The sequence below is a fragment of the Battus philenor genome, unplaced genomic scaffold (assembly GCF_028537555.1).
Source record: "Battus philenor isolate CCGP_79_NKW_IND1 unplaced genomic scaffold, ilBatPhil1.0.hap1 SCAF_14, whole genome shotgun sequence".
Classification (NCBI taxonomy): Eukaryota; Metazoa; Arthropoda; class Insecta; order Lepidoptera; family Papilionidae; genus Battus; species Battus philenor.
The window spans coordinates 5,516,359-5,534,814 of NW_027181676.1; the positions used below are offsets into that span (position 1 = coordinate 5,516,359).

Here is an 18,456-nt window from a genome sequence, read left to right on the forward strand (position 1 = left end):
AACTTCAAGCATAAAATGAGGAAACAGCTTTTAGACAATTTAATCAAATGTAACTTTTAAATGAATTTGAAACTGTGAAAGTTTATACGGTGAGGTTTATTTTATGTTAAGATGTAAACACATTACGGTACTTAAGATGATAAAATAAAGAGATATTTTTATTATAAAGAGAATGCATGACCATTGTATTATTTATGATGTAGGAAGATTTTATATATAACATAATCGATATGGTCGAAGTCCGCTGTTTGTTATATTAATTTAGATTATTTATTAAAAAAAAACTTCTAATTATAATGTATTTAGTAAAAAATGCCATGCGATTTAAGGCATGAAGCTAAAGAAATATTTTTAAAATTAAAAACCGATTAGTTGATACTAACTGGATTTTTGTGAAAAATTGACAATACTGGTAATAGTTATGATTTTAAAATTGATTAAATTTATTTACTTTGTTTTTTTTTAAGATTAGGTATAAGTACGTTTATGTATAATTAATTTCTTTCTTTTTCGATTTTATGTTTTTATTATAGTCGAACTAACTTGCTTTATTTGCACAAGATCAGTAATACAAGAGTTCTTCCAAATGCAAAAAATGAAAACGGAGCTAGACTTGTGTTTTGTGGATATATATGGGTATATGTAGATTATATTCCTGTATTCAAATGGAAGCACAACACTGCCATGGAGTAATTCATAATCGATCTAAATATATAGCTCTAGTGAATCAAGGCCCTAATAAGAGAATCTAGAAAGCCTTACGCGACTAACTGTTGGCTAACAAACGGGGTGGAAAGAAGTGTGAACGGTAGAGACGACAGCTACCGTTTACCAGTCGACAGATAATTGCTATACCGCTAACTCCTCTGTGCTGTGGATGGGGTCGTCAGTTGGAGAAATTTAAATATAGAAGTTAATTTTCGTGCATATGAGTTTTAACTGCATGGTTTTATGATCCTTTGTAGCAGTTTATTAATTATCTGAACTTTATTTGCTGACTACTCGTCTCAACAGATAGTATTCGCAATTGTCACGGACAGACTAAGAGTTATCTCATTATTTATTGATTCAATGTCTTAATAACGAACAATGATATGTATTGTTCAACTTGAAGGCTTTAAACATATGATTATATGTACCACTTATCCTTCGATTTATATCGAAGATAGGTTCATAATAAAAAACAGAAAAAAACCGTAGACCTGTTTTGTTCGGTATTGTGTTGAACATATTTTCAATGTAAAATGAGGGATATGTTTTATGAAACATTACATTTTGGTTAAATTACATTCATATATGCTGCAGATTGATTTTATTTCGACAGCTCCCTGATTTATATGGCAAAACAAAAGTGTTGTTTTCACAATTCCTCTCGCAAGTTTAATTTTTTCCAATTTTCATTTTCCTTAACGAAAACATGGAATATATTTTAAGATTAGTCGACCTTTTATTCAGTTTAACAATATATGTGTCGATTCATTATATTTATACAACAAGATGTACAGAAATAAATAAATAAAAATCAAAATCAAATAAAACTACGTAGCCCTCCATGAAAGACAGCAAAATCATTTTTTAAGGCCTTGTAAGGTTTAAAATTCTTTAAAGAAAAATTTGAAAACTTCCTAGGGTAGCTCAATCTTGTACTATCAATATGGGTGTAAAATCTTCATCCATTGTTCTATTGTTATAGGTTTAGGCGAATCTAATACTATATACCTGAGATCATATTTATCAATCAGTTTGAGGCGAGTCTGTATAAACTAAGATTCATTATTATAGATTAACAAGAATTAGGAATGTTAGGGAAAACTTTGAAATCTCCCTGTTATGTTTTTGTTATATATAATTTAAGTGCTGGGCAATTAGAAGTAAGAGTTTTGTGTACTACTTTAGAATTTCGCAATATTTAAAAACTGGATTAGAATCAGCTACTGGAGCTGTATTTGGCTGTTTTTAAATCTTTTTAATTGCGCTATGTATGTATGTATGTATGTACCAATGCTATTTGGCGGTTGAAATTAACAGCTTCGCCAGTTGATGTGACATTGCGATAAAGAAATATAGCCTAGACTTCACTGTCTCAGTAACAAAGCTAGAGGGCACCCGAGGGTGCTACTAGCTATTGCGTTAGTTTCTACCGGATTGAGAGATCAGACTTTTAAGAATACTCGCCTTGTGCTGTCACTCAATACGTATCGATCAGACCTTTAATGACAAATAACTGATTGGTATGTATTGAATGCATGCATCCATTACAGTATCCATCAAAATTAATGTCTTTTATTAATTAATATTCTTAATTTAAAAAAAAAAACTTACAATCTTTATTCGACCCAACGAGACCTTGGCATTACAAACTACAGACGACATGGAAATATCGTTCCATTTGTTCTTGTTACATTTAACAAGCCCATTTTACGCTGACATTTTTATGTATGGATTCTTGAAGAATGATTTTTAATGATCGTATTTATAGTTTTTAAATTTGAAATATAAGATACCTTCTATCTTCGAAATAGCTCTTTAATAAACGATGTTTGGAAAAAAATTGTTTTTCTACATAAAATATACACATGTACATAATATTATTTGCAGCACCCATAGACTTTGCAAGAAATTATATATAAGTAAAAAGTTATGAAATGTGTTTTCCATACATTGAGAATGATAGCAAGTAGTTTTTTCCACAAGGAATTTGAAATAGTATTTAAAATCAAAGCCGCTGTTTGTCGTCAGTATCATAGATATTATCTAGTACCTTTCTGTGAAGACATGCTGACGACTTTATTTATTTGATAATCGATTAAAAGGCGAACAGGTTTAGCTACGGACAAACTTTTTCATGACCTTGTTTAGATGATAATCGATCAAATCGTAAACAACTTTCATAATGTACAAACTTTTTGACGGCTTTGTATGAACAAAATCTTATATGAATAAGAAAAGGACCAATATTTAGCCACTTCCGCACATGCAGTTGTAGTCGTGCAACAAAGTGTACCGCCCGCCTTTTCTCACTTAGGGTGGACTTCCGCAAAATAACGCCTGATTCCATTAAAGACTTTGTTCATATAAAAATTTGTCAAAAGGCAAACATGTTTCGTTAATGATGGATATTGTCCAATATATATAAATAAATATATATGTATATATATACATACACACACACACCTATATATATATATATATTATATATAAGTCTAGAATTATGTGGGGTTATTTTTCATTTACAATTGTTTCAATCTTTTTAATCGATTATAATGTTAATTTAAAAGTACTATTAAAACTTTAATATGTATTTGTTCAATTGTAACTATTCCCTAAAATAAATTACCTTGATTAATCACCTAGCATAGAGATTGGAAAGATTTCCACATGGAAAATACTACATGTGTATACCTACAATTAATAAATAATTTAAACCGATTTTCATCTCTTCACACATTTTTGTCACTTTCTCGTCTTTAATTCGTCATTGGTTGAAATGCATGTTCCTTCTGTTTGTTGAAAACAATAACCGTTAGAATTGACTTAGTAAATATGATAAGTTATGGCGAGTTACCAATGAGTTTGTGTTGTTGCACGATCTCTAAAGTTTTCATAGTATATTAATCAAGCAAACTGCAACGGAAGTAAATGTTTTCATAAAACCTGCATAATAATATTATTGAAATGTTAGGAAAGTTTGGCGTTCGAAGGTATACTCTCTGGTTTTACAAATGTTCCGTACGTTACACCATTTCCGAAATAACTTGTTTGAGTAAATAAATATAAGTTTAGTAGTATATAAAATTGTATATTAAATGCAAAAGTATTTTTTTCCAGACTTTCAATGTAATCCTCCTGTATTAAGACTGGTAAATGTCTAGAAAATTTAATTTGTCGAATTTAATCTACTTGCTAAGGGAAGAAAAATTGTAAATTTTGCAAATTTGAATTGGTAATTCGTAGTACAAATATCTTTATAGGCAGGAAACAGTGTTTAAGAACAGCGTAATTGTTATTCTTTGTAGTTTATCATATTAGTCGATTGACGCCTGCAGCAAGGAATAGCTTCACAAAGATCGCCAAGATGACCATTCCTGCGCTACCCTCATCAAGTAACTTCCTCCGAACTAAACTATGATGTCGGTTCATCTAGTAGGGCCATTCTATTATTTTTTATTCAACGGCACGAAGTAAGCAAGACGTTAAATATACACAATGATTGGTTAGAAGTGCTGTAAAAAAAAGTGTCGAAAAGTTGTAAAAAGGGGAATTGTACAGCTCATTTGTCAGCAAATTGAAGTCAGAAATATAAGCATTAAAGCTTTTACATTAATTGGTTTATTATTCTATAGTTATGCGATAGCTTAATAACTTATGGCAGTACAAAATCTGCAGGGATAGATATATATATATAATAATAATGAATTTTAAATAAGTTTTATTCTGAATCTTTAAAACCTTTTTTTTGCAATGTTATAATATAATATACATGATTTTTGATAAACCATTAATTTTAAGATAGAGTAACATACATTAATTGAAGTATACATTAACTGTTTTAAAACCTATAAGCAATCGCCTTTTATACATATACAAATCATGATTATATTCCAAAAAAATATCTACAAATTTCCTTAACAAGAAGGTATTTCGCCATTAATTCGAGAGAAGCATGCTGTGATGAGAGACATGATAATTTTAAACCCCCCGCCAGCGTGCGGTCGCCATTTAAATCGGCGCGATTGTCTTGGTGCAATTTAATGACGATTCCCATGCAGTTTACAATCAATTTGATTTCGAAATGTATCGTATGCGCATTACTCGTACATGGAATTTATTTATTCGCCTGCGAACGTTTCTGTTGCGTCGGATTAATATCCCGCGATGTACCGATCTTGTTACGCAGAGTTTATTGTTGGGGATTAACGACTGCGTTTTCATATTTTAATACAGTTATCAAAATAATTATAAAAAAGAAAAATTAATTGAAGTATTTAATGATTTTTGTATTGAATCAGTTTAACTTAACCTTGTCAATTTGCGTTTTAAAGGACTGAAAGCAAACTAACAAATACATTAAGTAAGTTTTAAATACATGAATTATATGAAGAAACAAACACTTGTACAAGTTGTTAAGAGAAATATCTTAAGTTTTCAGACAGTATGTCTTTGTCGAGTGTCATTAAAAGAAATTTAATCATTGCATATGTATGTACAGGGTGGCCCATAAGTCCTTTGATATGAAAAAAATTTATTAAAATAAAACTAATTACATTATGAATTAAATTTTTATTTACAAAAAAAGCTTAAAAAACGGGAATTATTTTTTGAAAATAACGTCTTCTGAATGTAATCCGTTGCGATCACGGCACTCTTGCAAACGACGTCTAAAATTGTCGATGACTGCGCGGCACGTCACTGCTGTAATGCTTGTCATTTCTCTGCGGATGTTTTCTTTTAGGGCCTCAATTGACCGCGGGTTTGTGTCGTATACTTTAGCCTTAAGGTAGCTCCACAAAAAAAATCCATCGGGGTCAGATCTGGACTACGTGGAGGCCAGGAAATGTCTCCTCTCTTAGAGATCACTTTGCCAGAAAAAAGTTGACGGATAACGGGCATAGCAGTGTTAGAGGTGTGAGAAGTGGCCCCATCCTGTTGAAACCACGTCCTGGCATTAAAGCCTGAAAAGTTTTGCAATTCTGGTATGAAAAACTCTTCGATCATAGCCACATATCGCTCCGACGTAACAGTAACTGCGCGCCCTCTGCCATCCTCAAAGAAGTAAGGTATCCTAGGGTACCATGGGCTGACATAGCGGCCCAAGGACTTCTGATGCTTAAGTTTTGGATTGATGGGGCTCCAATAGCGGCAATTTTGTTTACTAACATGCCCGTTAAGATGGAAATGAGCCTCGTCAGAGAACATTATGTTATTGAAGGAAGTAAACCGATTCAACATTTCATTCGCATAATTTTGTCTTTGAATACCGTCAGTTTCCTGTAATTCTTGAACCAACTGAATTTTATAAGGGTGCATATGTAAATCTTTCTTCAAAATCCGTTGTAACGATGTCCTGGATACGTTTAATGCTCTGGCGCGCTTACGAGTTGACTGTGTCGGATTTTCGCGAATAGACTGTGTCACTGTGTCTATGTTTTGGTCCGTACGTTACGTCTTTGGGCGACCCAACCGCGGTTTATCTAACGTCGAACCGGTCTCCTCGAACTTAGCAACCCAGTTCTTAATCGTTTGAAGAGTTGGAGTGTCGTCAAAGTTGTGTAAACCTTTGTGTTCTTGAAATTTACGCCGCGCAACGGTTGCCGAATTGTCGTTTTTATAAAACTCGCGCACACAAAACGCACGGTCCGCTCCGGTAAAACGCTTCATCTCGACTAAATTCCCAGAAACCGAAGTTACTCCCATCGCTTCCCCTGCACCGCTCACGCGCGCCCTGTTCGTTTTATTCAAATTTTACTTTTCAAAGGACTTATGGGCCACCCTGTACTTTCAATACAAAATGTTTTGGAGAAAAGATTAACACCTACACAACTAAGTGATCTGAATGTTCTGCTGTTTCAAGGTACAAGTCTCTCTTCTTTATGCCGTCTGTGAATCTTTATTCATGTCTACCCACAAGCAAATACTAACTGTATCATTTGATATTATTTTTGTCTAATGGTAGACGGTCAGACGGTAGACGACACTGCATGGCATTGGCCAAAAATCACCAGGATGATTTCCCGCAACCTTAACTATGTTATTTGTCGACCTACTTTAAAGAGATTTTAGGGTAGACACGTGTCTACCATACAATAATAAATTTTAAACCTGTAACCGTGTTCTAAAACGGTTCCGTCGACTTTTTTATATCATTGACTAATTAGTGATATTGAAGTGTTTAATACATTTGGTGCTTCATATTTGGGTCGATCGCAATTTTTTAAGTATATTTATCCTTTTTAAGATACATATTTGTTGGTCAAAGAATATCCTTTCTGTAAAGGTCTAGTATAGTTAAAACACTCGTCACCAGACATCTCTGTCGCAGAACTCTCCGTTAAACTAGAACAAGAACTGGATGAAAGATGAATTAATGACACAGGGTGATTTAAAATAGGCTTAAAAACTATAAAGGAGTGAATGTATGGGTAATTTTTTATAGGTTATTTTTATTTTTTGTAGTACGGTACATATTATTCAAAAATCAATGGTTTTAGAAATATTTAGTTATAAAATGGTAATAAAAAGCGTATTTTGAAATCGGATTGCTACCTACTAGGATTAATTATTGTTCACAATCCTTACCCAAAAAATTGTTTTGCCAGAAGTTATCAGACTTGAAGTTATTCCAATAGAAAAAATAATTATTGTAATATATTTGAGAGCTATCACTTTATATAGGGTCATCGGAAATAAGTGTAAAAGCTCTAAAACTTTTTGCATGAAATGCATTATTAAAGTTATTACACCATAACAAATCACCCCGTATATCGTATAAGTATTTGCAGAGAGCGTGAATATTTAAAACCTTTGGAAAAATCAAATGGTAGCTTTTAAGCAGAATCTTTTAAGATGTCACATCGCTTTTATATTAGGAACGAGTCAAAGCGTGGTACCTATCGAATTAACTCGTCATTCCGACGGGACGTTATCGCGGGAGGACATCGGTAGCAAGTGGACGGATAATCTGTCGGATACGTTTTATTTTACGCAGCGACCTGTCGCCTGTCACCCTGTCACCGAGTTGGATCCATGGACTCACCATCTGTTCCTACCTCGAAGTTCGTTCGTCATTTTGTGAACAAGAGTGTGTTTAAAAGAAACAGTAAGAAATTTTGTGACTATAAATACAGTTAAAATTCCGGCATTTCATTAAAAATATATTATTTATGTACCTTTTTCCAAATAGTTACGTTTTTGAATATTCTAACATTTTTAAATTCCTTAATATTTGTTAAACATTTAACAAAATACTATTTTGTGTTTCATAATAACATCGTATGCATATTTATCTGAGGTAATATTTTTGCTGATAATTCATAGCTCTTAATTTAACTAATGACGTATCAATTAATAAATAGATGATGTTTCGGTGGGTCTACGAGCGTAATAGTTAGTCTAATTTTAATACTAATGAATTCGCTGCACCGCGCTTTAATAAGCGCCCGGCTAGACGATCGGAGTCTCGGGGGATAGGTTCTGTTACTGTATCGTTAAATATAGCCGTTAAAGCGTTAGCGATGGTGGTGTAATGGTCAGCATAGTTGCCTTCCAAGCAGTTGATCCGGGTTCGATTCCCGGCCATCGCAGATATTTTTTTTAAGTTCGCGGACCCTTTAAGCTCAGTTTCGATGAAGCTGTAAAATTTCCGGGCTAACAGCGTTAAAATCAGCCGAGAATAAGCGTTAAAGATCGCAGCTCCTAATCACAAGCTACTTTTTCCATGACTCCCACCTCGCGGTGCTTACCCAAGGCGCGGTACAGGTATTGCGGTAGCATTATAGCTCACTTACGCATGTAGGTATAGATACGTCTTCCCTGCCCCTTCGCAAAGTGCTTTAGAAAAATGTTTTTTTATAATAGACGCGTATTTCAACTTTAAATGAATTTGCATTTGTCTATTCGATCTCTTTTAATAACCGAAAACGTTAGTAAAAACTGGTTACAACAATCAACTAAATTCAAAAACTATGATTCAATAATATTTCGTAATAGGTAACTATTGCAAAAAATATGTATATATGAATGTGGGTGGCGCGCATCGGTCATTAAAATGGAAATATTTACCCAGCTGCGGGGCATCGTGATATATAATTAAAATATATCGACGACTGTATTGCTATTAAGTTGTCAAACATCGAATAAACATTGTCTATGTATCAAATTGATAGACTAACATGCGTAAATACCGTAAGATTTTTTATGTCAAATTGTATTAATTATTTGGTGGCTTCACCGTGTGAGGTGGCAGAGATGAAGTCTCTGATTATAATTCTATAAAGAAGCTAAGTTTATTCGGAAGCCTTGGCTTGTGCAGTTACTTTATATATAGGGTTAGGAGATCAGGTCGCTTAAACTGATGCTCCATGAAGGAACTACGCACAAAACCCTATTAAGACATCGGCCTAGGCTGTCACTTGAAACGAGTTTAGTATTTGTTAACCGCAATGCCATGAGAAATGCTATAATTTCTCTGCCTCCGCAACAAAGATTGTACAGATGCTTGCGAGATACGGCGCAGGGGTAAGATACTGCAAATTTTGTGGAATACATTCAGTTTCCAGTCTACGGGATTCAAAACAAAACAAGGCATCCCACCGTCTGCCTACGTAGAGTTTGGAGTTTTCCGGTCTGTTAAACTGAAGGGCGTACACTACTACAGAACCGATCACTCCGTTGTGTCAGTCCACCGTCAACACTCTTGGTGGACCTCATCATGTTTCTTCCTTGACCTCCACCTTGCTACGCGTTCCCAAAACGCGGCACAGCGGTTTCAGTGGCACTATAGTTTCGTATTTATTTAAATTAACATCTAAGTAATTTAATTACAATAAATATCACATTCGGCAATGTTTAAAACAAAGCAATAAATATTTTTTGTGACACGGGGTTATTTGGTAAAATAATTAAATCAAAATCGAAAAGATAAACATTTTATTTTTCAATTCCCTTTGATCGAAGGATACAAACACCAGGTTGTTTTATATTGTGGGCATAAAGAGCGTGTTCATACTTTATGAGGGCATAAATTTTATTGTTAGGGATACCATAACTTTAGCCTGATAAAAGGACAAGATTTTTAGGTCAAAATATGTATATATGTATTTTCGTGTGTATGTATTTTCGACATACCATAGTCAAGAAGCCGTAATTGGATGTTTTTTTTAAATTTAATAACTTGTCAAGCTATTGATAATATTTAGAAGGTTTTGTAAATATAAACATTTTATTATTAAACTAGTTATAAGTTATTATACATATTATGGTTAGTAAAAAAAATTGAAATTTAGGTAGTTTATTAGTTTTTGATAACAAACTTTTGATTGTCGGAAAAAATGATGGCTGGCGATTGTGAAGCCGGTGTACAATGCGCTGGTTCTGATGAACCACCTAGCAAGACAAAAACCACGCTATCGTAGCACGAATAGTGTGGAATCGACCAAAGTAATACTCTTAAGTGATACAAAACAGTGATGAAGGTCAGCACAGATGGCTTAACATAGTGCGCGATAAACTTTCCAAAAAAGATAACGATACTAACGAGATAAGTTGCAATAAATAAAAGGGTTTTAATAATTCTGTGAAAATCCACAATGTTTCAAATTGTTGGTGTACCTACAAAAGTAAACGAGTCCGGTTGTGAGAGGCGCTGGCGCAGGCCGCGGGCACGTATCCTCCATATAATTTTTTCCCGCTGACCGGCCAACGATTTCGGTAAATTTGTTTGTTCGCTTCGGGATCTGTCCGTGTATTAGCTCCGGTGGAATTATGGACGTCATATTAAATAATATTACCCCCCGTCAATGCGAGTACAATACAAGTTCGTTTAAATTTACATGGCAGATTGACTTATGCTATAAGTAGCTGAATTAACGACATGAATTCGCAAATTTATTGCGATTTCTTTATGAATCAATGAGCTGTTTATTAACTTTATTCATTTTATAGCGATTTTGTAAATTATGTCGTACACTGGCAAAGACATTTGACCGTGTACGATATAATTTACACTACATTTACTTTTTTTATTCATATCAAAACATTGAATTTTGAAAGCTAAGAGGGAAATATGGCGCATTGTAGTAGCATGGGTCAAAGTTGAGACACTATAAATTTATGACAATTGCCATGATAAAACCGGCGCTACCAATATTAAATTATTATGTTATTAAACATTTAATATGTAATTATTATGTAATCTTCAATATTTATGTTTTCTTGATAAACTGGGGCTGTGAAGCTATATCAATGAACGAACAACAGGTCTGTTGAAGTGGTGAATAGTGCTTCAGTGTTGGATGGTGTGGTCATTTAATCATTTTGTTTAATAGCCACCCCGCGGATAGCGCGTTTATTTTAAGGATCGATTCGCTTTGGATACAGCCACTTGGCTTCGAACGATGCATTGTACGCGCTGTCCCACGCATCTTTATACGGGCCTCCATCAGATAGAGGCAAGAATTAGCCATCCATCATTTAATGATAATGATATTTGACGGGCTTTTATGATTTTTGTTTACGATAAACTTTAAATACCGGAGCTCTGTGCCGCAATAATGGTAAAGGTCTTTCATTTTTCTCTTTTGCTAAATGTTTCATGTGGGACGTTAATCGGATCATGAATTTTTTTCTACAACTAAGTAGGCGAAAAATTAAAGTTTGAATGATTTTGAATTTTTTGAATGAGTTTGAATTTTGATTTTGTAGAGTTTTGGTTGAAGTAATAAAACAACCTATCGAGGAAAAAAAACTAAGTCATATTTAGTAGTTACATAAATAACTTTCTGTTTCATAAATTAAAAAGAAAATTACGTATATTATTTGAAATATATTCCATAATTGAGACCTTATCTTTTTTGAATCTTTGTTAGAGTAACTAAGAGAAACGGTCAGGTGAAACTCGCAGCTTCCAACAGATGGCGGTATCACAAAAACAATTAAAAGAACTATACATAAATTAATTAGCGTTAATTAGCGTTTCTTTTTAAGTTTTGGAGATATAACGAGATTATAAGAAATAAATAATAAAAAAGTAAAAACAAAACTCTATCGTATCCCTATATTATTTTGCGTTGAATATCTGATTTTGTTTACAACAAAGTTCGTTGCGAGAAACTACAGTGCCACTAAAATCACAAATATTGTAACTATAATTTTAAATTTATAAGTAAGACGTCCACCGCTGGTCTCCCCGGGAGTTTTTCAATAGGACTGATTGGTAATGCCCGGATTCCAGTCTTCCGACGAGCTTAGTAAGGCCGTTTGTTCAACTTGTGGTTGCCCCTGTATCTTACGGTATCAGAGTAGATCTGGAATCAAAACAGATAGCGACAGCGTCGCCTCCCTGATCCCTTATCAGGGAGGTGACGCAGGATACCGCTACATTTTATTGCAACATGCAAAAATTATAATAAGGAATTTCATGAAAAATTAAGGTAGGGTAGAGAAATAAACAGGTGTAACAAAATAACCGTGATATAAAAATAAGACATAATCAAAAAATGTAAATAATACTTTTAAAGAAAAAATAAATGTTAATTGTATAAGAAAACATCAAGAAGGAAGTAAAAAAATTAAAAGCAAAAAAAAATATTGTAAGGGACGTAGCCAAGAATGTAAGATATGGTAAAGAAAATATGAATGAAAGAAGAAGACACATTGCGAGATAATGTGATGGACGGAATAAGAAAAATAAATAAAACAAGGCTGTAAAACTTATTGAAATTAGGGCCCCTATCCCGAATAAATGTATGGGGAAAAGTTAAAAAAAAAACCCTGGATGTCTTTCGCTGTGCTTGCCGGCACTTTTTCTCTACTCCATAACCTTTAGGCCATAGCGGTCATCTATTTTGCACGCTATGTGGCCTGCCAACTGCCACTTTAAGTGGACAATCCACTCGGCAATGTCGTTTACTTTCATTCCTCTATGGATATTCTGATTCGTGACACGGTCTACTGAAGTAATAGATATATTTAATATTTATTTCGTATTTAGTAAATGTTTTGGATTATCATCTTTCAGTAACATCGAACAAAATGTTCCAAAAAGTACAGCGAGGTACATAACGACGCGCCGCATTTAACACGTTCCAGCCTTTAAAACATATCACTTCCAATTTAACGGAATCACTTGCGCGGAAAGTACTTAAATAACAATCAAATTCCATTATCGGCCGCGAGTGTTTGATGGACGCGATTGAAAACAATTACTGCGAATCGAATCGAAGCGTTGCGATCCCCGACACTGCGTTACGTCATTGAATTATCAGCTATTTGTACTGACGAACACTGCGAGAGGATTAATTTTTGTTGTTCCGTCATTTGTAGTCTACGAGCGAGCGCTCTGACAGTTACAGCGTAGAGTCGCCGAGGCCGAAAAAAGGCTAACTGGTGGAAGGTATTTTATGAGTAAATATTATTGCAACATTTATATCTACGGCCTAAGAACAAGTGTGCTTGCACACCAAGGCTTGCAGTATCTCTTAGAACAATGAGTACAGATATAGTGTCACCCAAGTCTATATAGCCTCACCATTATTTTAAAATATCATGTATACCTACGCACTTGTGGTTTAAGTCCTATAACAGCAAGTGAATCTTTTCGTCTTGGCACTATTTATGTAATAATACCTATTCTTATGTCAAGCGTTAATATGGGGAAATGGGTGCATTGTTATTGCTGCAAAAGCTCAATTGCTCGTAAAAAAAGAGTGAACTGTTTGGCACGTACGTTGCACTTCTAGCTCCTCCCGCTCGCTTCGCGTGGCCCGCACTGCCTTTTGCTGGTCTAGTTTTTATAAATTCATTCTTGGTAATTATAAAATGCCAAAAGAAATATTCTGGCCGTGGGATATTGTTACCAAAACTTAAAGCTCCAAGCTTAATTGTTTCAGAGACACTTAGATAAGTCAGCATTTACGTGAAAATATCTTAGGTGTACATGGATGAAGGAATGATTTCGTGATGATTGCAGGTTCGTCCAGGCTACTTAATAAAGTTTTTATACAAATACATTTTCATTATCAGACAAAGTTGTAGCGTAGTACCGCTGCTTTTTAATTCTCACACTGACCCCCAACTTACGAAAAGCTGATAAATTTTTTCAATTGCTAATATTATTCCCAATTTTTGACTATCTTATTTATATAAATTCGATTGCTAAAATGCTTAACTAAAACGGTTATTTAATATCACCAGTGATCACCGGTTATTTGAAAACCAAAATGAAACCAAATTTTTTGTCGTATCATATTTTTAATTAGTTAATCGATGAATGTAGAAATTAAACTTACATTGTTTAAATCTTTTGTAAGAATTATAGCTCGAAGCGTACACACAATAAAGAGACAAATAATAATCGTTGAGGGATAGTAAAATTAAAATGTTTAATCGTAGGTTTAACAATGAATAGATATTTTTTCCTCGGCGTCCTTCAAAATTCCAAGACAGTTTAACAAGAGCTTAGAAGCGGATCAATCTTAATAGAGAGTTAAGTGATTGCTGCTTTAATTGACCTTTTATAAATTGACGATTAATGTAGTGACTAGGTGTTAGGGTATAATAAAATATTTAGCTTTTTGAGTATTTTAACAACTCTTTGTATTATTAACTATGAGGATCTCACACTATACAAAAGCCTTTGTTATTTTATTAAGTACAGTCGTGACCCGTGATTTGGACGCTCCAAATGCAAGCTATGGTTTACAATGTTGACTAAATCTAATTCAGTTACCACGGTACTTGTGTAAGCTCATTTATCAATTCACTGATACGTCGTAATAACCCACCGAGTACGGCAAATTGACATTTTAACCGATATTAGAGAGGGGATATTTTTAATTCAACGCTATCGAAACTGTTCATTGAAACGTGACAGAGTACATCTTTCACATGGAAGATATGAATCTTTTATAAATATAATACGACAATGGTACATTAACAATAAAGTAGATGAGACGGTAACGGACATAGATCGTGATAAACATCTGTTTTGTTCATTCATCATTACAAAGTTCACTTAGTAGCATGTTGTCTTTAAGGCGTTGTCACATTAGAGTATACAAAATGAAAGTTAATTTAAGAGTTCTTAATTGTTTTAGTTAGTAACTTGTTCACTCTTGTCACCGTCATCATCGTATCATTATTTAAGCTATAAGACGTCTACTACTGAACTCAAGGAGCCATCGGGAGGGCTATCTAGGATATGGAAAGGGGTTCGGGATTTATCTACGCATACAGCGCGCAGAACGTTAAGGTTCTGGAGTGGAAACCATGGACCCGCAAGCGTAAATTATTTAGCGTGATTTAGATCTCTCGAGTAACTCTGTATTGGAATGCTGAACGTGATTCAGGTTACAGCCTCAGCTGATTTTACCTCGCGGGATCCTATCTTTCAATTGATCCACAAAGCATCCGTTTAAGCGATTCTAGAAGTTGGCGATTTCCCTAGTTAGTGAAATAGCGTAAGTAAAACCCGAGTCGTCTTTTAGAGAGCCTCAGAGGTTAGTTTTTTAGTGCTTATACCCTGAGAAATGCTAACACACATATTACATTTATCTATAATTAAGTAAAGTAAACCATAATATAAGTTGCACTAGCGAAAATAAGCGTTTATATTCCATATGTATTTGCATAGTCGATGTAATTCATAAACATTATCTAATAACAATTATGAATCAATAGTTTTGTTATGAGTTCGTTAACAAAAAAGATCGACACAAAATACAACACCTACAATCAATTTAATGTGGAAATATCCGAGTAAGACTTTTATATGGAAGCTGTCTCAAGTAAAAGATGCTAAAAAACATTAGGCTAATGTTTTTAGAAATTTAACTACATATTTTTATTTATACATAATATTTTGGTAATTAAAGTTTCATTAACTATAAATTGTCTTGTTTTTAAGCAGTTTATTATCAATTATTTTTCCTACGTTTTGTTATAATTTGGAGAGCCTTTTCATTATTTTTTTATACATTTATTAAGGCGTAGGAAAAGACTAACATAATGTGTAGGCCTACTACAAATGAACATAATAAAATTGTACAATGTTTTGTGAAACTTATTAATATGTATATTAAGTTTTATTGTTGGCGTGCCTAATCAAAATAAGTAAATAAATAAAGGCAATATGGAATTCTAAATGCTATAAGCGCAGTACAATCGCCTACGAAACGTACCACTGTTTCGTATTAGTTTTCCTCTATTTTAAGGACAATATTAAGTTATAAATAAAAAATCCTTAACACTTTGATTGTGGTATAATAAAAGTTTGATACGTTTTATTATTTGATACAAGTAGGTTTTAAAAAATAATTTAATTGTAAAAGGAAATAAATGTAACCTATTATTTTTCATCATAATACACTTTCTAGAACGCAACAACGATATATAAAATATTACGAAATTATTAGGTTCAAAGATATAAGAAAAAAATTATTTGTAAACATTGGTAAAACATCTGGATATATTTTAATCCGGAAGCACCTTGCGCCTCAAATATGTAAATGATAAATAACACGTCTATCTAGGGTGAAATATCTTTTTAGTAAGTTATGAAAAAGGGAACAACCCTTCACCCGTCACAGGATTCCGCTGAATACATGAATCCATTGCGATAAAAAACGGACATCAAAACCTCCCATTGTGTAACTCTATCGCGCGTGTGATTATAGAGATCTCCGGACTTAACCCTTAAGCAAACGGACAATTCATTAGGGGCTGTTTGATCGATGCCTTCGATTATAAACTTAAGAGCTTTACAGACGATCGGTTTTAGACTCTGCTTCATTTTTTACTCGGATATGCACATTTTTCAATATTTGTTTTTGAACAACTGACGTATTTTATTTTTGGTAATCAGCATTATCATCATTTCACTTCCTTCATCTACGACTTAATTTTGTTAAAACGACATGGATATTGTTATTTAGGTAAAATAATACATGCACATATTTTCATATTTCACATTTTTATCGAATTACAAGTTTATTTCTTAACAATTTTTAACGTTATAAACGTAAGGTATACGTAATCCTGATTGTAATGTTAATAATTATTTTGTATAAGAATCTTTGGTGTGAAAGGGCTTAAGAAATCTGGTTTCCTTTAGCCTCTGGAGATAAGAACCAAGCTCGTGAATTAATAATTAGCCGGGGTATAGAGCCGTCAAGTATCGGCGGAACACAAAACAACACGAGATTCTGATTTGTGCGCGTGTAAATGGCATCTGTTTCTAATTTACTATTTCGCTGTCGCAGCTCGTAAATAAGCCGAATGAAGTAGATCGAATATTATTTAATGAACATGGTCGTATTGCTTTATCATAAGGTGTTTTAAAAAGCGAGTATTTTCAATATTTAATGTTGCAACTTTTAACATAACAATATAAGTAAATAATAAATTTTTAATATTAAGTTAAAAAGGCCTCTAAAATACACATTGTTTATTTTGCTAATTTAAATTTCGAGTTCATATTATTACTGAATGCGAGGAGTGGCAGCCCAATGGCAGACGACTCAGATTTGTAATCCAATGTCGCGGGTTCGATTTCTGGGATACAATAAAAAAATCCATTTGAATTTTGTCTTTTAATTTATACGATTAATCCCATTTGGGCAAATTATATAAGAATATAATTCGCACTTTGTGCATAATTTTATGGGTTTAGCACTGTTCACAAATAAGTTTTGACAGGATAGTTAACAGCGTTCCCTACGTACCATAGTACCACACTGCGCCCCCGTCTGCCCTGCGCGGCGATAATGCGATATCTCCCCAAATATATCTTTGGAGGCCTATGCCTGGCAGTGGGCGTCTATGTGCTGAAACAGGGATCAGCACTATTGTTATGTAATATTTAAATATCAGAAAAATCAATCCACAGGACAGTAAATACTTTTAATCCATTTTCAATACTCTTATAGGCCAACCAGCATAGTTTCCACCAGACAACTTATCACTTCGATGGTTATCGTATGAGTGACCGAGCTACCGACTCAATAATCAAAGCGCCGTTTAAACCCCACCACTCTCAATCTCCTTTTACTGGAAGGTGTCACAAAAGAGACGGGGTCGAGTAGTGTTATTATTACAGTTGTTTTAATACTCTTAAAAATAAAACTAATAAAGCTAACAAAAAATAATCGCACATAATGCACGTGATCATCAAAATTGGAAAAAAAATAAACTAAATAATATATTTTTTTACAATTAAACTAATAAAACGAAAAACTACTACTCGCAACGTTAAAAGAAATGAGTAATCGAAGTAAATATTCTTTAGTTTTTTTTTGTAATAGAACTTAATTCTGAATATTATATTCTATTTCTTATGGAGATGACTTCTGCAGGAGTTAGAGTACCAGACCAGCAAGAAATCTTGAACCTCTGTTCAATCCCTTAAGTTTCTTACCGAAAGATCGGCTTTTGACCGGTTTTCAGTCTTGGATTTTATTATACACATTGGTCATATATGACCGAACTACTGCAACATGATTATTGCCCAAGTAATATTTCTTCCAAGATTTCTCGCCTCGAACGTTATTAGAAATTGTATCCGTACACGATATGAAAAAAAAATGTTAAAGTTATAAATAAAGAATGTACTTTTTTAACAGTATAATTTAACGGTAATTTGTATATATTGTCAATAGCAAAAGCTATGATGTATTTCTAAATAAAGTTAAGATAAAAAATGTGATTTTTTTAAATTAAATTACCTTCAGACGTTTTTTTTACCAT

At 33.5% G+C, this 18,456-nt stretch overlaps 1 non-coding gene across 1 annotated transcript; it reads left to right on the forward strand.

The window, feature by feature from the left end:
• The first annotated feature begins 8,228 nt into the window (after window positions 1-8,228).
• On the forward strand, window positions 8,229-8,300 carry TRNAG-UCC (transfer RNA glycine (anticodon UCC)). Its single transcript has one exon. It is a non-coding gene; the product is annotated as a tRNA-Gly (tRNA).
• The last annotated feature ends 10,156 nt before the right edge of the window (window positions 8,301-18,456 follow it).